The sequence below is a fragment of the Papaver somniferum genome, chromosome 3 (genome assembly GCF_003573695.1).
Source record: "Papaver somniferum cultivar HN1 chromosome 3, ASM357369v1, whole genome shotgun sequence".
NCBI lineage: Eukaryota > Viridiplantae > Streptophyta > Magnoliopsida > Ranunculales > Papaveraceae > Papaver > Papaver somniferum.
The window spans coordinates 89,699,672-89,725,101 of record NC_039360.1 but is presented as its reverse complement, the minus strand read 5'-3'; positions in this window follow the sequence as shown (position 1 = coordinate 89,725,101).

The following is a 25,430-nucleotide window of genomic DNA, read 5'->3' as shown; positions in this document are numbered from 1 at the left end:
TTACAAAATTCCTTATTCAGTAGCGGTTAACCAAATAAAATATTGGTAACTCTACGAGCTTTACTAATATTCGAGAGATTTTGAGCATAATTAATTTCAGAGTTGAAAAGAATTTACAGTTAAGCATGTTGCGGCTGGATTGATTTAAGACCTCTTAAGAAATTTTTGATGGATGATTGCAGTAGTGCCCATTAAAACTTCATACTACTGGACATGGGAAGAGCCATTTATAAGATTGGCAGGTCTTGGAAGCCACACAAAATGCTAAATATTTGTAATTAACAATGAATTTGTGATATTTATAAGTGTAAAAAGTCTAAATAATCTCTCCAGAACCTCTTTAAAGATCAAAGATTTCGGTTTTTAGTTTTTCCCATTCTATGTAAACATGACATTCGTCTAATTTTAGGATTGTTATTTTCTTAAATTGTGGTTATCTATTTGTGCTTTGTTTTTTAGATGGATTGTTATAAGTTGTTAAAATGTCTTTCAAAATATTTATAATCTTAACTACAATTTGGTGCTCTACCTAATTAAATTTCTTGGCCTTGTCGCTGATGTTGGACGACCACAGTAGCCTGAACCTAGACTATTCCATTAGTTTAGCAGTGGGAGAAATGTCGTATTCCTCTATAGGGGCTTGGGCATTAAGTCTGTTAAAATATGAATTGACCGCCCTTATCTAAATAATGGTGGCGTTTTAATAAGGAAATGATATGTATGATCTTTGTACCTTGGTGACTATTATTATAGAAGCGGAATTCAGAATAATAATAGACGAAAACTTGAAAACTGAATACAAAGAAGTAATTCGAAGTTCTCTAGATTATCAACAAGAAAACGATTACGATTCTCTCTTTGTTACGCTCACAATCTCTCTAGGTAAATAACCTTAAACTATTTTCTAAGCTTGCTTTTACGATAATTAATTTCCTCACAAACTATTTTCGAAGTTCAGCATACTCCACCTTCTCTTTAAGAACAACAATTTCATTTTTGGCACGAGCAAGTTCTTCTCTAGTTTTAGCAAGACTTATTTGGAGCAGATCCATCTCATCAGCATCAACAGTCGGTGGAGCAACAGGAGCAGCAGGAATACCTCTGACAATTGAGGGCAACATCTTCTCAATGTTTGACCTTCTTATCATTGATGGTCCCCCAAGATTGGTTCCAATCATTTGAAGATTGTAGCCAGCACAGATTCTTGAAATGAGACAGGGAAGTCCAGGTCTCCTATTACTGCTTTGTTTAACACTGACCATAAAGTTGACAATAACTCCACAGGAATCAATCTGCCTTCTCTCAACAATTAGATAGATAAACTCAGTAACATCTTTTGTCCAGCGATTGCTGTCACAGGTACTTGGCATCATATTTGCCACAATTAGCTTGGCAACAACCTTGATATGAATGCTCGCTCCTTGTACACAAACCTTACCATCATTTCGAACAAGATTCTGATTAAACAGTAAAACAGAGAGGTCTTCTGGAGTACGTCTTTCGGCTGGAGGAAAATGAGTGCCACCAATGGGTACTTGAATCATCCTTGAGACAATTTCTCTGTTAACATAAATCACAGTTCCTCCCACCATGGTTTTGAAAGAGCAGTTTACAAGGTTTATATCATGAATATTTGCATAAAACTGTGCAACCAACTCATTATGAACATTACCCGCAGGTTCATGAATTATTCCCCACTGATGATGACTAAAGAAATTGTTGAAGTGAGGAATATCACCAATGGTTGGGTCAAGAAAACGTTCACGAATATGAGTTTTTTTCATGAGTTCTACATATAGTTCACGTGCATAAGGTTTGAAAAACCTGACACCTAAATTTAGGTCAAGGAACGATTCGTCCATGGGTTGATAACTAGAACTACCAGCATGTCTAGTTCTTCTATGACTCATGGTTGAAGAATGAAAAACTCAGATAAGAAGTAGAAGACTTACTCGGTTCGCGGAATTGAACTAATGGTGATTCTCGTACACAAACTCGAAATGAAGAACAAAATTCGACCCAAGATGCAAAAGCTTCTTCTAAATCAAGGTAATCAACCAAAAGAGAGAAGAACTTGAGAAGAGGTGATGAAGAAAAGAGAAGTATGCGAACTGTTCTTCGGTTCTTGAATAGGAGAAGGAGATGAGAACAAGAATAAGATTTTTTCTTCTTTTAAAAAGTTGCAAATCAAATGACACGTTTGCGGACCGGATTTGGTACGGAGGCGGTTCATGAACCAAAGTGTGTGAGTCGCACGTGCTGGTTAAAGGTGTGTTTGGTGCAGCAAATACCATTAGTTTAAACGATATGCATACCATGACACCATGACAATGCTTTCTTCCATGAACAAAGACCTTTTGAACAATTGAGATTACACCAGAGTGTGATTTTTCTGAGATTATTAAAGAATATAATCAACGATGATAAATATTGATTTTTCTTTTTCCATCTCATATAAAAACAACCACTGGGATTACACAACAAGATTCTCTTGGTAAAGTAAGGGATTTTGGAATCCTCCAGATCAATAATGGTTGCAGTAGTGTGACACACACTGTTAGAAATTAACTCAAACCTTTTTGTTGATTTCTGAGGTGGAAACTCTTTCCAGAATTCTCTCAGATTGTTACATCCACAATAATGTAGAGGAGAAGTACAATCCTCCTTGATTATCACATCAATATCAACAGTGGCATGATTTTTAATCATAGCTTGATTTAGCCTGTAAAGAGATTCTTGCTCATTCAAAATGTAGAGATCAATCTCAGAAGATAGGCATTTAATTTCAATTTCAATTTCTGAAAAAGTTTCTGAGGATTTCATACCAGTTAAAGGTTTGAAAAACAACTCTTCGTCAGTCATAAGAAAATCAGTCATGGAAGAGTGTTTTGAAATCCCAGGATCTTGTGGTGCATTTACAGAGATAATATTTCTGTCCATATAGTCAGATCGCTACAACATCAGACTGATGAGGTCTTTAACGTGTTTTCCTGCTCTGATACCAATTGAAAAGGCGGGGGTATGACAACACCACCCAATATTTCGCTTAGAAATATGTATGGACAAACTCCAATATACTTTTTATGAGAATCAACTAGACAGTCAGACTCAATCAATAAAAGGATATATCAAAGATTTTATATCTCAATCTCTCGATTTGATCTTTACTCAAGCAAATAGAAATCTGTGAGTCTTTATCAAAGAGAGATAACTTGGACGGTACCAAAGACAAATATCCAAGGATAAATTAACTACAATCAACAACCAAAAGTTAGATTAGAGAATTTGATGATATTAATGCACAACCTGTATTATTTCAATTATATAAAATATAATACGGAAAAGAAATAACTCAGACACCAGAAATTTTGTTAACGAGGAAACCCAAATGCAGAAAAACCCCGGGACCTAGTCCAGATTGAATACACACTGTATTAATCCGCTACAGACACTAGACTACTGCAAACTAACTTCGGACTGGACTATAGTTAAACCCCAATCAGTCTCCCATCGATCCAAGGTACAGTTGTACTCCTACACCTATGATCCCAGCAGGATACTGCGCACTTGATTCCCTTAGATGATCTCACCCACAACCAAGAGTTAATGTAACCCAAAATCACATACTTGATAATAAACAGATTTGTCTCGCACAGAAAAGTCTATAAGAGGATAAATCTGTCTCCCACAGATAAACCCTAGGTATTGTTCTGTCTTTAGATAGAAAATCAAGGTAACATGAGCCAATTGATAATCCGGTCTTATATTCCTGAAGAACAGCTTAGATTAATCAATCACCTCTCTACAATCCTTCCTTACTACCCAGGCGGATTGTCGAGGAATCACAAACAATGAGACGAAGATGTTTGTGACTTCTTTATCTTGCCATCGGAGAATGATAGACACATTTTTGTGTCTAAATTGTCCTCAATTTTCTCTATGTTGGTACTCGATTTTGTACTTATTTTGGTGTTTTGTATGTTTGTAGGTTTTTTTGGAAAATAAACGTTTTTGGAAGAATCGGCTCGAAAAACTGCTAAAGGCACCCCCGGAGGACATTTGCTAAGCGGACCTCAGATTTGGCTAAGGGGAACCCGCGGTTATGTGCATCCCAAATTTGTTCTCAGCACCCAAATTACTATCGGCACCCCAACAGAAGGATAAGAGGCACCCTTCATCTTCAACATTCAAAAAGAATATTTGCGGGAAATTTGGTTCCACCGGTAAAGGATTTATTATCTTTAAGATAAGAATATCTTCTTGCCTTATAAACAGGAAGAATTTGAAGAAAAAGGAAGTTATCTTGTATTAAACAAGAGAGATATCCTCGGAAGATTTTATCTTGGATTTTATTCTGCGAATTAAAGAAGATATGAGTTTAGTAAAGAAATATGGAGAATAAAGAGAAGGAAAAATTCCTGAAGATATTTTTAATTAAAAAGAAGAAGATTTTGGAGTTATGGAAGAATATATTTGAGTAATGTGTATTTGTGTGTATAAATAGAGAGCTAGAGAGCACATTTGAGGATGGAGAGTTTGGGGTTAAGTAGAGGAAACGTCGGAGCTGCAGGAGAAGTTGCAGGGAATCTTCTCTGCTGCTGGTGAAGAAGATGAACTGAAGAACATAAGACCTACTTGGACAGTCGCAGAAACCGTGGCCTATACTTTCAAACTCAATAACTTTGTAACAATTTTTCCAACAATTATTTTGAGTTCGCAACAGTTCTGTTAGGGTTCTCTGTAACAGTGGGTTTTATAACAATTATAACTGTTACAAACACACTGTTTTATACATTTTCTTCAATAAAACACCTTTTTTAGCTATGGAAAATTATTTTGAGCGTGTTTTTACCATGTGGAGCTAGAACCCATCACTGGGACAACGGAGGAAGCAACTTTTCATGATTGTGGTAAATGAATTAATTCTTTTATTGACTTTTTGCATAGATTTAATTGCTTTATGATTTCTATTAATTATTTGTTATTTTGTTAGATGCCGCATGCTTAGTTCTAAATACTTTAGATACATCATGCTTTTAACTTACAAATAATATTTTACGAAATCTATTTTTGGCAAAGATCACAACTTCTTTTGTTTGAGCTATATTGTCTAGGGTTAATGACTGAACCATAATAATATGAAAAGTAGTGGAATCCCGCGTCTCAGCGTCTCTTCATCTTGTGACAAATTGTGTATATATATTTTTCCTTATTTTCTTTATTAAGTTTAAAAACAAATTCTCAAAAGATCTAAGTGAACGAATCATCTTACTACAACATCATTGAAAAATAACCATCAATTTTTGGCGCCGCCGACGCGGATTTGTTAAATTTTTTTTTAGGTTTTTTTTTTCTTTTTTTATTATTTGTTCCTTTTTACGCCTTTTGGTATTTCTTGTTTGCTTTCAGATTTGGAACTGAGCTAAAGAAAAGGGGAGAAAGTGCTGAAAACAAAAGCGAAGCCAAAGAAGAAAAGAAAGGCGGAATCCAAAAGGAGTGAAGAAGAAAATTTTTGTATATAGATATTTTATTTTATTTTTTTTAGAAACTGTAATTAAGGTTTTTATTTTTGTAATCTTTTATTTTTGGACATTTTTTTTTATTTTCGGACATTGAACTTTGGGACTTTATTTTTTTAAACCCTACGGAAGGGTAGTTTTAAATATAAACTGTGTGCAGAGAAGGACGACGATTACGATATCGTCTCGGCCCCTCGGATTCGTACATGACATAGGAATCGGTGGCCCGAGTCGACCTCAACGGTTCATCCCCCGTCTGGAACGGGAGGTAAGAATTCTAAACACCCGCGAATCCCCTGTCAGCGGGTTTACTGGATGATTTTGTATGCATATATGTTGAGGACCTGAAATCGGATTTAATTTTATAGTAAAGGGAAAGGCCTGGCCAAATCAAGATAAGGACTCGGATTTCATCACCGTTTCCTTCTTGCCCGCCTTAGGAACACGTAACCTACGCGAACCTAAGCTTAAAATACTGACTAGAACGAGACCGATAGGGTAACGAGCTTAATAGGAAAGTCATTCGAAAAATATTGGTAACTCTTTTAAGCATACTTCGAAGTTCATGATGGTTTCTGTGAGTTGAATGTGTGACTGCGCCGCCTTGTAATTCCGGTGAGGCCTTGGGTATCAAAGCTCCACTGAGCTTCTCTCGCCTCAATTCAACTTACTTTAACTCGGATTGATTCCAGAGGGGTTTTCTCAAATTGTAACGAATTCCCTTTCGAAGGATTAGAAGCTGGTCTAGAAACAATCTAAGGGAGCCATCATGCTTTTTGTTTGCTAGATAAAATTAGGCTTGTTGTGGTCGAGTAAGCCTTGTTTGTGCTTGTGTAGAAGTCCCTTACAGTTAGGATGTCAAACTGGTATTATAATAGCCATCACAATGAATATGATTATCCAACTGAATAATATGGACATTACTCTTACCATAGTGTGAATAGTGGTTGGGAACGCCAACCTTTGGAAGGATATGGGTCATACCCTGGTGAGCCCAATTACTATCCACACGTGCATCAGTCTTACGATCAAGAAGATTATAGTACTAGTTCTTCGTCTCTAGAGGATACAATCAAACTATTGAAAAGTAGTCCTTTTTATGATCCCTCTGTTCCTATTCCTCCTTTAGAAGGGTCCCTCAGGAAGTTAGCTGAGTCGACGCGTAAGTTAGCTGAGATGAATAATATAATTATAGACGAAATAAATACAATAATGAGTGAACCTTCTTTAGAAGACCACCTCAAGAAGATAACTGAGACGAACGAAATAATTACTCGAAATTATATGAATTTCCAACACAGTGTTCCCAGTTTTACCCTTGAAAATGAGGATAGTTACTATTCACCTAATCAAGATGACGAGGATAGAATTGGAGGCACTATTTTAGATGAGGTTCTCTTTCATGTTATTATGATGAGGATAGTGTTGATGGAGAATCATACTTATGTAGGAATAGTGATCAGGAAATGGTTACTCCAATTAATCTTTACAATGATAATATTATTTCTAGTTCAAATCCAAATAATTTTAATAATTATTCACCTATTCAAAAGGACGAGGATTTGACTAGAGATACCCTCGTTTTAGACGATGTAGTATTTCCTGTTTACAAAGACGATAATGATTTAGAGGAACGAGTTTATTCTGAGAATAATGTTTTAGAGTCTAGCGATTTAGAAACAATAGTCTTAGACAAAGAAGATGAACTCGTAGAGCTTTTAAATATGAGTGAGGATGCATCACCTGAGTATAACCTAAAAGAAGCAATTGACCATTTTCAGGATTCCGATGATCTAGAAATTAGGGAAATTGTAGTTAGTCTACCTAGAGACACCCAAAACTCTAAGTTTGGGGGTGATTATCATTCTCCCTGTGCTTTACCTTTAACTCTTAGAAAGTTCCCTTGTGTAGGACTTGACATTTGTGCCTCAACCATCTTACAAGATTATCTCCATACACGTTTTCCTGAACCTAATAATGTCCAAAAAGAAGCTCAGTTGTTAGAAACCCATCCTCTGGTTGATGTGGTTAACCCAGGCTATGATACCAATATTGACTTTGTTTTCCCACCAAAAACTTTTCTTCCAATTGTGGGAACTTATGATTTTCAGATGTGTCGGTTATTAAGTTTTGAGACTAAACCTAATTACATTAGGAGAATAGGATCGACACATTTGCTTAAGGAAGACCACCTCTTTCATTGTGGTCAGATGTGTGAGTCAAATCTAATTGACTTAGAGGATCCTCAGTTATTCAGGTTATTGTTGTGCGCTTCTAAGTTCTTAGTTGGGTATTTCCAGACTCTTCAACCTGATCTTCAGAATACCTTTGAGGAAATCCAACCGATGAAAACCTTTTATTTGAACCCTTTTATAGAGCCTGAACCTGAACCACAACTAGATATAGTTGTTTTACTTAAAACATTAGACAAGGGTATGTTCAGTGTCTTCTTGGTTTGTTGCAATTTTCTCTTCTTTTGGGTAACAATTTTTGATCTAGATGACCCACAGTTATTCCGATTACTGTTGTATGATTCTGCAAGGTGATTAATCCTTTCCTTGTCTGGCTGAAGACTTTAAACTTAGCACTTCTTGGGAGGTAACCCATTTTCATGCGACACGGTAATATCCTTCCTTGTTTCTTTTCCTCAAGTGGTAACAGTTTCTCCTTGTTCATGCTTTTAATTTTATCTTTAGAACATTGAGGACAATGTTAGATTTAAGTTTGGGGGTATGGGAGAAACTTTTTAGTTGCAATAAATAAACTCCAGAGCCTAGAAATTTATGCCTATTAAGGATTGCACTAACCAATCTAAGTGGATGGGAACATTTTGGTTGTAGGAGTTGAGGAACCAATGTGATTAGATGGAAACATCTAAAGAGTCTATTCATAAAAGCACAGAGCTCAGGTGTTAGAAAAGAAAACATGGTAGTTTCGCCATATCCTCGTGATGGAAACATCGAAAGAATCCTGGTCACTTCTTTTTTTCTTTTTACCATTACTAGGGTGAAATAGAGTGACTGAGATACAAAAAAAAAAAAGTTTGATACCAGACCACCAGACCAACCAGAATAAATACAATAAAGTCGACCACTGGTACCCTTGTATTTGCCAGTGAGTTGACCTAGAGTTAGGATTATCGACCACTGGTTCCCTTGTATTTTCCAGTGTGTTGATATTAGTCCAGATCAGTATCTCAGTCCATTAGGATAGGTTCACCTTAGTCAACATCATCTACGTTTTTCTATACATTCATCTTCTTAATCTATCCATGTGATTGGTTGACTCCGTTTTATGATGTCGAGAAACTATCTGAGTAGAGCTCTGTCACTTTATATGAATTTTAGTATGCTTGAGTGCAAACTCGTGTACATCAATTGGAAATTCGCATCAGGGTACTTCCTCCTGTAGTCAATAAGTATGCCAACCAAGGAGATTCTTTAGTGCCTTCCAAGGTTATGCGTAGATAGCTAGGGTCTGGAGTAAAGGTTTTGTGGGTACACCTCTGGTAAACCCCTCGGAGACAACACTCCGCCGCCAGGGCCACCTAGCGGTTTAACGGCTTGCTGCACATGCTAAGAGTAGACTTTATTTTCTAGAATAAATTTGCTCGAGGACTAGCAAATAATAAGTTTGGGGGTATTTGATAGACACATTTTTGTGTCTAAATTGTCCCCAATTTTCTCTATGTTGGTACTCGATTTTGTACTTATTTTGGTGTTTTGTATTTTTGTAGGTATTTTTGGAAAATAAACGTTTTTGGAAGAATCGGCTCGAAAAACTGCTAAAGGCACCCCCGGAGGACATTTGCTAAGCGGACCTCAGATTTGGCTAAGGGGAACCCGCGGTTATGTGCATCCCAAATTTGTTCTCAGCACCCAAATTACTATCGGCACCCCAACAGAAGGATAAGAGGCACCCTTCATCTTCAACATTCAAAAAGAATATTTGCGGGAAATTTGGTTCCACTGGTAAAGGATTTATTATCTTTAAGATAAGAATATTTTCTTGCCTTATAAACAGGAAGAATTTGAAGAAAAAGGAAGTTATCTTGTATTAAACAAGAGAGATATCCTTGGAAGATTTTATCTTGGATTTTATTCTGCGAATTAAAGAAGATATGAGTTTAGTAAAGAAATATGGAGAATAAAGAGAAGGAAAAATTCCTGAAGATATTTTTAATTAAAAATAAGAAGATTTTGGAGTTATGGAAGAATATATTTGAGTAATGTATATTTGTGTGTATAAATAGAGAGCTAGAGAGCATATTTGAGGATGGAGAGTTTGGGTTAAGCAAATGAGACATCAGAGCTGCAGGAGAAGTTGCAGGGAATCTTCTCTACTGCTGGTGAAGAAGACGAGCTGAAGAACATAAGACCTACTTGGACAGTCGCAGAAACCGTGACCTATACTTTCAAACTCAATAACTTTGTAATAATTTTTTCAACAATTATTTTGAGTTCGCAACAGTTCTGTTAGGGTTCTCTGTAACAGTGGGTTTTGTAACAATTATAACTGTTACAAACACACTGCTTTATACATTTTCTTCAATAAAACACCTTTTTGAGCTATGGAAAATTATTTTGAGCGTGTTTTTACCATGTGGAGCTAAAACCCATCACTGGGACAACGGAGGAAGCAACTTTTCATGATTGTGGTAAATGAATTAATTCTTTTATTGACTTTTTGCATAGATTTAATTGCTTTATGATTTCTATTAATTATTTGTTATTTTGTTAGATGTCGCATGCTTAGTTCTAAATACTTTAGATGCGTCATGCTTTTAACTTACAAATAATATTTTATGAAATCTATTTTTGGCAAAGAACTAGAGTCACAACTTCTTTTGTTGAGCTATATTGTCTAGAGTTAATGACTGAACCATAACAATATGAAAAGTAATGGAATCCCGCGTCTCAGCGTCTCTTCATCTTGTGACAAATAGTGTATATATATTTTTCCTTATTTTCTTTATTATGTCTTAAAACAAATTCTCAACAAATCTGAGTGAACGAATCATCTTACTACAACATCATTGAAAAATAATCATCAGAGAACTCTCACGATCTCAAGTCAATCAATCGATTGTACTCGTACGATAGAAGATGCAAGATCATATCACACAACTACGATAAAGTAGTATCGGTCTGGCTTCACAATCCCAATGAATACTTTAAGTCGTTAACCTGATTTTAGAGAAGAAAATCAAAGGTTAATGGAGATCGACTCTAGCGGGCGCACTAGTAGCACACATACGTGTGGGGATTAGTTTTGCACAATGTTTCCTTTATATAGCCTTCAAATCAGGATTTTGCCTTAGTTACAAAGCAATCCTTATTCACCGTTAGATGAAAATCTGATTTAGATTCAAGTTAATATTTCTCAACCGTTAGATCGAAAATTAGCTCGTCACACACACTTGGGTAGACGTTTACTGGGTTCATGAAAACCATGCCCAAACGTGTACGTGTATGTTGGTTCAACATAGTAACCCAAAAGGTTAACCATATGAGCGTTTCATATTAACCTTATTCTTCTTCACCATAACTAGTTCAATTGACTCAAATGAACTAGTTAAAGAGTTGTTCAATTGCTATGAGATTTTATGTAACTACACAAGACACAATTGAAACAAAGATGATTTGATTCGATTGAATCGGCTCATGAACATTATAGCCGCGGTTTGCATAAAACATTCCTTAGTAATTTAATGTTTCATGTTCAGAGCACATATTTAGATCATAAACTCTTAAGTTCACAAACAAGTTCGCGGACTTAAGTTAATCGGTTGAGTTTTCCAAACTCAGCAGAAATTCTCGGAAAGAGAACTTCCGCCAGTTCGCGGACTGAGTTCGCGGACTTAGCACACAAACGAGTTTTGGAAAATCCTTGCAGAAATTCTCGGTCGAGGACTTCCGTCAGTTCGCGGACTTGGCAAGCCAATTCCACAATCCTCCCGATTTCTCTTGATCAACAAAGTTCGAAAACTTCGGTTCAAGGTATACATGGTTATGAAATATAAACTCACATTTCAATCATAGAGACATTCTCAGAGGACGCTATGTAGCCGTTATTCACAGACTGATTCACGTCAGAGAAATTCTCAAAGTGATTCAAACTTTTCATGACTTACGTCACTAGGTGAAGATAAACTTGATCAAAGCGAAACGCTTTACCAACACACGATTTCGAGATAAAAGATAAGCAATGAATGCTCAGCTTGAAATGTCAAATGTGTATGATCTAGTCTATATAGCATACGACTTTTGTCTCATAAGAAGTAGGAGATAGAAGAGATAGACTTTTGAGTGATATATAAGTTCAAGTCTTCCACATACCTTTTTGTTGATGAAGTTCCAAGGTTCCTTGTATAGATCTTCGTCGGTGTATGATGAATCGCCATGAAGTCCTTGAGCTGAACTACACTTTTCTATCCTAGTCCGAGACTTAGCTATGTAGGCTAGAAATCAAGACTTATAGTTTTGATCACTAACATTGGCAAACATGCTTGAGATAGCAACACATGCGAGGTTGACCGAGGTATGCTCTAACAATTACCTTGTTTAAGAATATTTCCTTGTATAAGAGTACTGCCTAAAAATCAGTATTCCTTCTTAAAGTAGAAGCTTATCCTCAATATAACTTGAGGATTTCTAAGTTCCCAAAAGAGGAAAGATATAAATGTATCAGGAAAAAACGGCATTGTGGAGAAAAGCAATGGTCTCAAAATATGGAACAACAATGATGGATAGAGATAACAAGAAACCTAAATCAGTGAACACTTGTGGAGTTTGGAAACAAATTTACACACATCTCAAAACCATCAAGAAATGCACCAAACTCAAGCTAGGTGATGGCAAGACAATCAATTTTGGGAGTACAGTTGGGTAGGGGAAGAACCACTCAATGCAGCTTATCCGCACATTTATTCCATTGCTTCTACTAAAAACTGGACAGTTGAAAAATGTGTTACAAAGTTATTAAATGGTGGCTCTTGGAACCTAGGCTTGGACATAATACTATCACAAGTTCAAATTGAAGAAGTCTCTACTTTGCTGGTGATGATAGAAAACTTAATGGTAGGCTCAAATGAAGACTCGTTAGCCTGGTCAATTGAAAGAAGGGAATGTTTTCAGTGAAATCTGCTTATTCTTAGTTTGCTAAGGAACATTTAATGGTGACTAAAAATTTAAGCATTTGGTCAAGGGCTTGGAAACATAAAGTGGGGGTTTTCTCGTGGCAAGTTTATCATACAAAATTAACTACAATGGATATCCTTTACAAGAAAGGTAAATTGTTGGTTAATGGTTGTCTTTTGTGTCACCGCGCGCGTGTAGGTACACATTTCATCTTCCGCCACGTGTCCACAAATACATACGTGGAGGACATGCGGCTGAGAGCATCAAGATATGATATCACACGTGGACAGCCAAGAGACGCGCCTTGTCAAGATAGTGTCGCCACCCACCAGATCCAACGGTAGAGGATCGAGGAGACAGAAACACTAGAACACTGCGAAGTACTGGAGGATAACCCAAGAGTCACTTTATCCTATCCCCAGAAAGATCTAAGATCTACGGCTGGGGATAGTTAGACTGACGCAGACAAGACAGGGGCAGAGGACAGCTGTCTACCGCGGACAGACATCTCAACTACCCGCATTAAATACCCTCAAACAGCATACGTGTCAGTCAGCCTGTGGAGGAAGCGCAGATAACACTGCATATTCAAACGGAACACGCAGAGAGAACCGAGAACACGAAGACCTCTGCGTAAGCGGCACAAGACACAAGAGGATAAGGTTATAACGGGCTTCAGAAGTGTACCCCACGTAACCACCCTATAAATACCCCCCTCTCCAAAGTGAAAGGGGGCGAAAAAGATTGAGAGGAGAATAGGAGAGAGAGAGAGAGAGAGAGACAAAGTGTAAGTGAAGTTCCTCCTGCTACGCATGCTTATATTGGTCTCAAATTCATTCGACTATTTCTGTAACCCTCACACATATAATGAAAAATCCAATCCCGGAGACAGAGATCTGAGTGATGAATCATATAAGTTAATCATTTCATCTATATTCAGGCATTAATACTTTATATGTTCAATTCGATACTTATGGTGTATCATGTTCGTACACTTTATATTTCATCCACTATTTATCTTATTGTATGAGCCAAGAACAATGATTGTAGTTGATGAGACGAGGAAGAGTATTAGAACTATGAGTCAAGGATTCGACATAGCCTATCCATTCCCCTCAGGCGCAGCTTATTTACTGTATTGTCATGAGTCTGCGCGCATTATTTGTGAATACTCAGATGATACTAGATCTTTGTGTTCACAATATGGCGCTAGAAACAGGGATTTTCATCCCGGTAAAAGATTTATCTTCTCCTGTGACTTGTTTCAGGCTTCGTTTTCTGAAAATCACGATGTATGGAACACTACGGTTTTTTCCGTTCATGATTTCAAAAACCAAAATTTTTTAACATATCCGCGTTTATCTAGGTAGATCTGATTCTACATGCATTTTCTAAGTTTTCACATCTTTGAAAACCAAAATTATGAACAGATCCGCATTTATCTAAGTAGATCTGATTTTTCATGCATTTTCTAAGTTTTCACATCTTTGAAAACCAAAATTATGAACAAATCCGCGTTTATCTAAGTAGATCTGATTTTTCATGCATTTTCTAAGTTTTCACGTCTTTGAAAATCAAAACTTCGAACAGATTTGCGGTCATCTACATAGATGGGCGCCTTTAGTATCTTCAAGATTTTACACCTTTGCTAATAGATATCACGTGGGGCCCATTGTCTTCGTGATTTTTTCTCTCTCTTTCAGGAAAATATTAAAAGATGGAGAAAAGCAAAGATGTCGGGAAGGCAAAAGCTTCGTCAAAAGAGATGCCGAGGACAACCCCAGTGGTAACTAGGAGTAAGCAGAGAGGTGAAAATATGAAGGCAGCGGATAGGGCGCAGGATAATGCAGAAACTACGGCCCCCATCAATGCCAACATCATCGCAGCAAACGCAGTAAATGCCGCGGCAGCCAAAGAAGGAGCTTCAAGAGATGGCGGATCCAAAGTTGGAGCTCCCAGAGTAACCAATGCTCAACTACAGGAACATCAGGAAGTCGTACCAGAGTCAGGAATACAACAACCCCTCTATGGGATGCCCTTGACCAACGAACAGAACATACCTTTTCCGTCCAAGCAACCGCTTCTAATAGCAGGTCAACCCTCACAACAACCGTCGGGGTCCCAAGGTGCACGGTTAGATCCACCAGAACCAGTAATACAGATCGTGGATGAGGAACAAACCATAGCCGCTGATGAGAAATTGCGGGCAGGAACACCAAATCAAGGGTCAAATCATTTCGCTCAGATGATGGCCGAGCTGACAAAATTAAGGAAGAACCAGAAGGCATACACAGATGTTGTGGCGATATTAGCACAAGAGAACCTAACACTCAAGGAAAGAATCATTCATAGCGCAGAGGTAGAAAACCAACGCGACGAAGCTAACTCCAAGGCTGTAGCACCTAATCAAGATAGAAGAATGGTGATCGCAAACAACCCGCTTCCATTGAACCGAAGAGGAGCAAGGAGCATCCAAAGATCAGACCCTGATTACAATCCCGAGAACTCAGACTACTACGACGGTACCACCCTCCTAAGAGCAAAATCTACCATTCATGAAGAGCACCAGATCGCAATGGAAAATCTGCGTGCTGAGATGCTAGCAGAAATCAAGGAGATAAAGACTAGGCAGGGAGGCGGAAGAATAGAGCAAGTGATGAAGGAATCAAACACTACCCCGCTGACGCCACACTTGGCCAGGGCTTCCATACCGCAGAAATGTTCGGTTCCTGCTTTCGATTGCTATGACGGATCAACTGATCATGCGGCTCATCTTCGATATTATAATCGAATGATGGCCCATTGGGATAACAAAGACTCCATACTGTGCAGATACTTCCCATCAAGTTTAAAAGGGTCCGCGTTGTCATGGTTTGATAACTTGCCATCAAACTCCATCGACTCCTACGACCAACTCACAGAAAAATTTCTAGCAAGATACATGTACAACAAGGTTGTCAATACCGGCATGGAAAAACTATTCTCGCTGGAGATGAAATACAAAGAGACCATCAGATAATATACTAATAGATGGCACAAGATTTTCCAAGCTATTGGCAACGTAGATCCTGTGGTTAGTATTAACTGCTACAAATGGGGGATGGACAGGATGAGTCCTTTGTTTGTTGAGATCCACGGGACCATCCCTACCACAGAAGGAGATCTCCGGATAATCATAGAAAAGCATGCAAGGTTAGAAGAAATTCAGCGTGAAAATCCCAGAGCTCATACTCAACGCCCCACACGCACAAATTCTGTGGATCAAGCCAGCGGGTCCAAAAGAGGAATCACAGAAGAGCGTCCCAACGCAGAAAGGAAAGAACGAAGAGATGATCGAAAATTTGAAGATCAAGTCTATACCAAGATGAATACCAGTTATTCGCGCATCCTGAGGGAGATCAAAGGGAGGGAGAACTTCGATTGGCCATGGTCCAAGGGAAAGCAGCCTCCTAGATCAGAAAAATCCAAGGAATACTGTGAATACCACTGTTTCAACGGTCATCAAACATAAAAGTGTAAAAATATCAAGATAATGATTCAAAAACTAATCGACACAGGAGACCTGAAGCAATATATACAAAAGATTGATAACGAAGATAGAACCAAGAGAGGCAAGCAGGTTCAATTACTAGAAGGCAACCGCACCCTCAACACGATTTCATGTTCAGAGATTCAAGGACCATCCATAACCGCCCAGATTGGGAAGAGATTGAGAAAACAATTCGAAGATTATTGTGAGATTTATAAGATCGATGGGAAAGAGGTAAAAGAGCACGAACAATGGATGGACGCGCCCATGACTTTCGATGCAGACGATGTGGAAGAAGACATGGAAGACCATAATGACCCTCTAGTCCTCATACTCCCAATAGCAGGGTGCAATGTCAAGAAAATTCTCATCGATGGAAGAAGCTCAGTCAACGTCCTGTTCTATGACACGTTCAAACGTATGGAACTCAACGACGAGCAACTGCTGTCATCTTACTACACCATCTACGGATTCAACGGCGCAGCTACAAAGCCCCTAGTGGACATTGTCTTACAAGTAGATGCAGGGCCCATGAAAGTGGACACTCGATTCAGCGTCGTAGATGCACCTTCACCTTACAACGCCATCATCGTAAGAAGATGGGTTCACAAGCTCAAGGGAGTAGCAGCAACCTACCATCAATATCTCAGATTCCCAACACCCCAGGAAGTCATGGAAATTAAAGGAGACCAAGTAACTGCGCGGGAATGTCAGACCTTACAGAATGATATCAATAATGAGCGGGAAGAAAAGCACCAGTCCCAAAGAGCCAAAAATAAGGAAATAACCATAGATACATATCTGGAAGAAATCTCCGGAAAAAGCCTTCTGAACGTAAGAACCACTTGCAGCGCAGAAGCAAGCACCTCCGCGACAAAAGAAGACGGAGAGCCCACCAAATAGCAATCAAAGAATGTTCCTCTCTTGGGGGAACCAAAACCCACGTTTACACCTGTCGAAGCAGCTAAAGAAGTCAACATAGGTACTGAGGGAAACCCGAAGATTATCAGAATAGGCACCTTGATGGATGAAGAAAGAGAAGCCGCGCTAATCAAACTTCTAAAGGAATACGCGGACATCTTTGCTTGGAAATTGGGGGAAATACCGCGAATTGACCCAAAGTTAGTTCATCACGAACTTCAAATAACACCAGGCACCCCCCCCCCCTTTTAGGCAGAAGGTGCGCAAAGTAGATCCAGAATACCATCGAGCAGTTGAAGTGGAACTCCGCAAACTACTGGACGCAGGATTCATCAAAGAAGTTAAGTACCCAACATGGATCTCTAACATGGTCATCGTACCGAAGAAAAATGGCGGAGTAAGGATATGCATCGACTTCACCAACCTCAATAAGGCTTGACCTAAAGATAGCTATCCACTTCCAAGCATTGACCAACTTGTCGAGGCAGTTGAAGGATACGAAGAAATGTCATTCATGGATGGATACTCTGGATACAATCAATTATTCCTAGCAGAAGAAGATCGGCAACATACAGCATTCTATACACCACACGGCCTCTATTGCTATGTAAGAATGCCCTTTGGACTGCGAAACGTAGGGGCAACCTACCAAAGAATGATGGATGCAATTTTCAAACCATGGATTGGAAGTACGCTGGAAGTATATGTGGATGATATACTCGTTAAAAGCAAGCTGCGCAAAGATCATCACCAAGACCTAAAAGATATTTTCCAAGCAATGAGAGTGCACAACATGAAGGTAAACCCAGAGAAGTGCACTTTTGGTGTCACTTCCGGAAAGTTCCTCGGATATTTGGTGACGAAGAGGGCATTGAAGTCGATCCCGCTAAAATTGAAGCCATCGTGAATGCCATGCCCAAAGAATTTAAAATAGGTTCAGAAACTCAATGGTTCGCTGGCTGCGCTGGGGAGATTCATATCCAGGTCCTCGGACAGATGTAAGCACTTTTTTAACATTCTCAAAAAAAGGAAGCAAATTCGAATGGACGGCAGAGTGCGAGGAAGCTTTTCGAAATATCAAATAATACCTGGATGAGATCCCTATATTACAAAAACCAGACCCTGACGAAGTGTTGGCACTATACATAGCAGCAACAGAAGATGCAGTCAGCGCAGTATTGGTTAAAACCAACACGAAGATAGAGCAGCCCATCTATTACATCAGCAAGACTCTGAACGCAGCAGAAAGGAACTACATGAAGATCGAGCAGCTCATCTTGGCATTAGTATGGGCAACCCTGAAACTCAGAACTTACTTTTTGACTCACTACGTCCGCGTCCCATGCAAAGCTCCGCTAGAAGCAGTCCTTAAAAACGCAGGAAAAGTAGGCAGAATTGCAAAATGTAATACTCACCTAGATCAATTCAATATCATCCATGAGCTACAGCACTCTCAGAAGTCACAAGTATTAGCAGATTTCCTAGCAGACTTACCTAGCAGATTTCCTAGCAGACTTACCATTGGATAACTGCGAAGAAGTCATCATCGAAGGACGAAAGGCAGCAGGACTACCAGAAATGGACGAAGGTAAAGACCCTATAGACATCTTGGAACCAAAAAATCCTAGGAAATGGGAAGTTTTCGTAGATGGGTCGAAAAATAAAGAAGGGGAGGGGATAGGCATCGTAATCACCACCCCAACAGGAGACAGGATCATACATGCTTTCAGGTTAGAATTCAAGGGGCATACCAACAACATAGTTGAATATGAAGCAGTGGTGCATGCCCTTCAGTTGATAATAGAAATGGGCATAACTGACGTGCGTCTGACAAGCGATTCACAGCTGGTCATTCGACAAATAGGGTTACAATATAATGTTTATGACAAAACATTGTCAACATACATGGAATTGGTGCAAACACTGGCATCACAAATCCCAAACATCAAATTCCGACACCTGGCAAGGAAGGAACTCAGGCACGCGTATGCCCTGGCCTACATATCATCGATGCTCAGAAACGAGGACGTCAAAGCAATCAAAGTAACCAGGATTTACGAGCCTTCAATTGATATTCAAGAACTCTGCGCTGCATAGCAGAGGAACCACGCATAAGAAGATATTGCAGACGATGATGTGGGAGAATTCATCGCGGATGATTTCCAAGAAGACGACATCAAGGCTAAGGCAGATCAAGATGAAGACTTCAGCAAAGAAGAAGATTGGAGATCTGAGATTCATCTTTTCCTAAAATAAAGAATTCTACTCTTGGATCTAAAGCAAGCCAGAAAAATACAATCAAAGGAAGGAAGATATGATCTGAGAAAAGAAATTTTGTACAAAAAATCTTTTCTCGGACCATTATTATGTTGCCTATCCAGATCCGAAGGACATTTTATTTTGAAAAACATACACCGCGACGACGCAGGGAATCACAGCGGAATGAGATCCCTAGCAGATAAGGTGAAAAGTCAAGGATATTACTGGCCAACAATGATACGAGACACTGCAAGAATGTCACGAAGATGCGAAGAATGCCAGCGTTTCGACAAAAAAATCCACGCACCCGCAACAATGTTGAACCCAGTAGACAGCCCTTGGCCATTCTCAAAATAGGGCATAGACATCGTGGGTCCCCTAATCGAAGGATCAGGGAAGAGAAGATTTTTGATAGTGGCCACGGACTATTTCAGCAAATGGGTAGAGGCTAAAGCCCTGGCAAGGATTCGAGACGCAGATGTCTTCACATTCATTTTTCAAAACATCATTTGCAGGTTTGGCATACCAGCTGAGATTGTATCTGACAATGGCAAGCAATTCCAGGGAAAAAACATCGACTTAATCTTCGATGCTTTCAAAATTCGAAAGGACAAGTCAACACAAATTTACCCTCAAAGAAATGGTTAGGCAGAAGCCACAAACAAAACCCTCGCGCTCATCCTCAAAAAGAAGTTGGACGAATACAAGAAGCGTTGGTGTGAGCAACTACACAACGTTTTGTGGGCTTATAGGACAACTCGAAGATCAGCCACGGGAGAATCCCCATTCTTACTCACCTATGGAGCCGAAGTTATTATCCCAACAGAAATAATCATGCCAACTACGAATACTGAAGCATGGGAGAAGAACCTCACAGCAGACATGATGTTGGAAAGGTTGGATGATCTAGAAGAGAGGAGGGAGGCAGCACTACAAAAAATGGAAAACTATCAAAGGAAACTAGCAAGGGAGTATAATAAGAGGGTTAAGCTTAGAAATTTCTTAGAAGGGCAGTATGTTCTGAGGACCATTCCCCAATACCAACGAGAAAAGAAGTGGGGCAAATTAGCACCAACATGGGGGGGACCCTTCGTCATACATGATGTTGCAGGAAGTGGGTCTTATTATCTACGCAACCTAAAAGGGGAGATCCTCAAACACCCATGGAATGCAAAATATCTCAAGCCATACTACCCGTAGAGGGCAACGCAGACCTGCATCTGCATGAAGAGCGCCAGAAGAAGAAAACGACGCGTGCGATCAACATGTTTCTATCTCTGAGAGAGGAATAGCAAACCTCAACCTATAAGTCAAGCAAACTTTTGGCAAAAAATAGTCACAATACATGGAGCAACATAGTAATAAGACGACTGCGTGTAAATATAACACCTCACGAGAACCCTACACCTGTAAATACAGCCTTCGCGTCAATACTTCATCCTCCTGTTTTTTACTATTTACTACCTCAGAGGTTCCATCAATGGAATTCTTCTAAATGTAACTCAACAACTGAATAGCCACTTTAACCCTCTTTCACCCATGGACGTAGACACTCTGCTGTTGAACCACGTAAACACTGGTGTTAATTGTTGTTCTATTTTACTTGGGGAAAGTAGTCACCTACAATCTCTCGGGACTCCCCTATCAGCGTCTATAAGTGTAGGACCATGGGGAAGGCATCCAGCAGAAAGAGATACCCAACCAATCTTATGGCAGCGGGTCGACGGAATGAACGTACATTCCAAACAACTCATATCCTATAACACTTCCCCGACCCCCACCGTCTGGGAATCCTCTGGCCCAGAATTATCCAGCGGGGTGACAGGTCTCAAGACGTTCACGAAGATACACATATCTTCGGGTTCGCACTCAAACACTTTACTTACACATATCTTTCACCCATGGACGTAGACACTCTGCTGTCGAACCACGTAAACACTGGTGTTAATTGTTGTTCTATTTTACTTGGGGAAAGTAGTCACCTACAATCTCTCGGCACTCCCTTATCAGCGTCTATAAGTGTAGGACCATGGGGAAGGCATCCAGCAGAAAGAGATACCCAACCAATCTTATGGCAGCGGGTTGACGGAATGAACGTACATTCCAAACAACTCATATCCTAGAACGCTGCCCCGACCCCCACCGTCTGGGAATCCTCTTCCCAGGATTAGCCAGCGGGGTGAAAGGTCTCAAGACGTTCACGAAGATACACATATCTTCGGGTTCGCACTCAAACACTTCACTATCCCTGATTACATTAAGTTATATTCCAAATTAACCATAACAATGATCAATTCATTAAAAGTTGATTACATGTTTGGCAATGATACGCGGAAACAAGAAAATACACAAAGGAATCTCACGAAGCCTCATAATCAACAAAGATTAACTCTCTACAAAAATCTACTTGGATGGTTCAATCCCACCAGCAGGTTTAGCAAGCTTCCCCTTCTGCGTTGAAGGTACGCTACCACCCGAGGAAGGCCCTGAAGAACCAGATGTAGGGGGCGGGGGCGGCGCGGATAGATCTTGATAAGGCCATGCTCGGTCTTAAGATCATACTCGATGTTATCCAGAATTTTTTTAGTCTCTTCCACTAGTCGACACCGAGCCTTGTACGCAATAACAGTATTCATCATCTCATCCTTTGACAACAACGAGGAAAGGCGACTCACTTCCTTTGAAGCGGCTTGGGCAGCCTCGTCCCTTGCTGTAGATAAACCTTTATGATAATTAATCTGACTTTCCTGATGCACTAATTGAGATTGAGCCTCCGCAAGCTCTTCATTTGCAGTGCGAAGCTGTCCCTGGAGATCTGCAAGGAAAAGAAAAATGCAGATGGTTAGGTCCAGGAAATTACAGAACCACACTCAATAATATAAGCATATACCTTCGAATCTCGCCGAAGCTATTTCATATTCGTTAACAGCAGCATCACGGGCATCATCAAGAAAATCATACTCATCTGGAAACTTCTTATAATCCGTTTGAAGGGTTGAAAGGGCGTACTGACTCGCATATAATTCTACCTGTTTCATTGAATCCAAGTGACGAAGATGGTTGACCTCATTGTTTAAACCCTCCAGACACTTGTTGAGCCGATACATATTTACTTCAAGATTTCTCTCAGACTCAGCTTGGCGTACCACATCAGCCCTAGACGCAGCTAAAGCTTTGCTAAGAGCACCAGCCTCATCCCTAGCGTCATCTCTCTCCCTAGCAAGACGTTGAATGTAATCATTAACATCAGAAGACTAAGAAGAACGATCTTGACGCAATTCTTCTTCCAAGAGATTGATTTTAGCTTCCAATGATGAGACATGTTCTCGGGATTCACGAAGATTATCATGCGTCCACAATAACGTTCCATCAAACAAACGACGATCATTGTTATATTGGTTCTGCATATCAATCATTTGGACTCGTCTGACCCGCCACTTCTCTGCCAGAGCATTATGTTCATCGGCACGAGCATTCCACTTATCAGCCTCGCTCTTTATCTTCTCTACCAACTCTGCGATGCGAGATTTCTGACGCTGCCGCTCTTTCCGAAGTCATACTAACTCAGGAACTCTACCCACTGAAGATAGGGTGGGGGAGGGAGACTCAGACAGAACACTAATTTCAGTAAACGTCAACAGCAAGGAAGAGAACAGATAATCAAACCTGTAACAGCCGAAGAATTCTTCTTGGACTCCTCCAACTCACTAAGAGCCATAGAAAGATCCATGCGAAGCTTCTCCTCCTCCTTGCCTTGTTGCTCCTTAACCTTGAGGAGACTCTTCAACTCACATATCTCCCTATCCCTATCAGCAATGACAATCTCAGCCGCAGTAAGCTCCTCTTCCCGAAGACGAAGCTTAGCCTCCAACTTAAGGGATTTGACCTTAAAAAACTGGTACAACATGTGATTGCAATGCTCACTCCTCATCATCTGCGAATTAGAAGATTAGAACACCCTGACTCTAAAAATTGCTAAAAATTGATACCTGGCAAACTGATAATAGAACTCACCTCTAACATCCGTTGTTGGGGAAATCCATACTGATACCCATCAGCCAATGCCATCATATCAGCAACAGTCGAGGGAGCTTCGTCTACTAGAGCAGCCTCCAAGGCCCGAAGATTCTTATCCCATGCTTCTGCAACCTGGTCCTCGGGAGACAATTGCATCATCTTACGGGTATAGGCATTAGATTTCTTCTCACCCTCCACCACATGAGCTGGATTGGGTACGAACATCAAGTTCTTCTTTTTAAACCAAGCTAAGATGGCATCATCACCCTCAAGGATCAGTGACTGAGGAAAATAATCTCCAGAAGACCCAACCGAGGCCTTACCCATGTCCGTGAATTTAGCACCCGAAGAGTTCGAGGTTACTCCCGCATCCAAATCTGGAAGGTCTCTAGCACCGCTCCCCTATGGAACATCACTAGCATCCACGACTCCCTTTCCCTTTCCGTCCGCCTTGTTAGAGTTACCAAGAACATCCCAATCATCGTTTGGGGAAAGCAGGTTGAACTCAGAAGCCAGGCCCAGGGCAGCGTTTATGTCAAAACTATCCTCCACAGAATAAATCCGATCAAAGAAAAACTCCTAAGACATAGCAGAAATTTCACCACCAACACCCTCATCACCAAGGCCAGTGTTATCATCACCAGCATCACTACAACCCGCAGGATTAGCTTCGGCACCAGCATCATGACAACCTGCGGGATTAATTCAACACCAATACCGCTGCCACCAGCGGTAGTATTCCCTTCAAAAAATTATTCATCATCGTGACCTGGAGGGGATGTATCAGTACGCTCTTCCATATCATACATATCTTCATCCTATCCAAGCTCAGTCACAGGACTGTTAACTTCTTCATAAACCTCCGCCTCCTCGATTGTTGCGGTGGTGGAATTCTTGGGATTTATCCTCCTTTTCTTCGTCGCCTAAAAAGACAAGGCACAAGAATAAAAATCCCTGACTTTGAAAAGTATTTAAACTGCCTCAACTAAAGGACAAGGCATATGGAAATCTTACCTTGACAACCGCAGCATTCTTCGCCTGAAGATCAGCATCGGAACTCTCTTCGTCATCTCCATCAACAACATCGAGGGCATATTGAAAATTCATGCCCTCAAAACTCAAATGCCAAGGACGGAAATTCCCATAACGAGCAGGAGGAGCCGCACGTATCTGGCTATCTGCGGTAGGACGCCATCCTTGCGTACCTGGAACCCACCCCCAAGCCCAGGGACCAACAACCTCAATAACAGTTGCGTGCCATTCATAGTCATGATCACGCTTGATCCGCTCACGAGTAGGAAACACCAGTTTGTTAGTAGAATTCTCTGTACCCGGGACTACTTCACCTTAGCACCACTTACTTCACTCAGAAGGAGGATCTCACCACGAGGAGCGGCAATATTCCGAAGACTCACACTCCACGGTTTACGATTCCTACTGTTAACATAGTCACCGAAAGACTTGTTAAAATTCCCAGGCGTATACCACTCTTTTTCCTCAGGATTGGGAACATAAAGAATCATCATCGTCTCTCCTTTGCTCTGAAGATAACACTCCCTCAGTGCACGAAGATAATTCCCATGAAGTTGGGAAATAGAGCGACAGTGTGTGTTCTTCGAAGAACCCTCTCGACCAGCCAGCACATCATAATAAAAATAATCCCCAGACTTGTACAAAGGCAACATAAGACCCGCTTCAAAGGCCCCCACCGTGGTCAGCAGATGAAATTCATCAAACTTATATGTCGATATCATCTCATAAGTAATATCATCATCAGCAGCGTAAAAACGAACATCGAATAGCTGAAGACCATGCTTTTCCTTGAAAACCTCCAGATCAATATGTTTGAAGGTCGTTTTCTTCTCCCCAACAACGACGCTACGTATTTCCTGAGAAATATCTTCCTACTCCACGGGATCAGGCGCAGAACCCTTCGAAGGGTTTCTCTCGGAAGCTTTCCTCTTAGGATGAACCTTAGATACATCAGTATTCGAAACCACTTCTTTCGAAGACCTCCCCTTGGGTTGAGACACTGGAGGGGGGGGG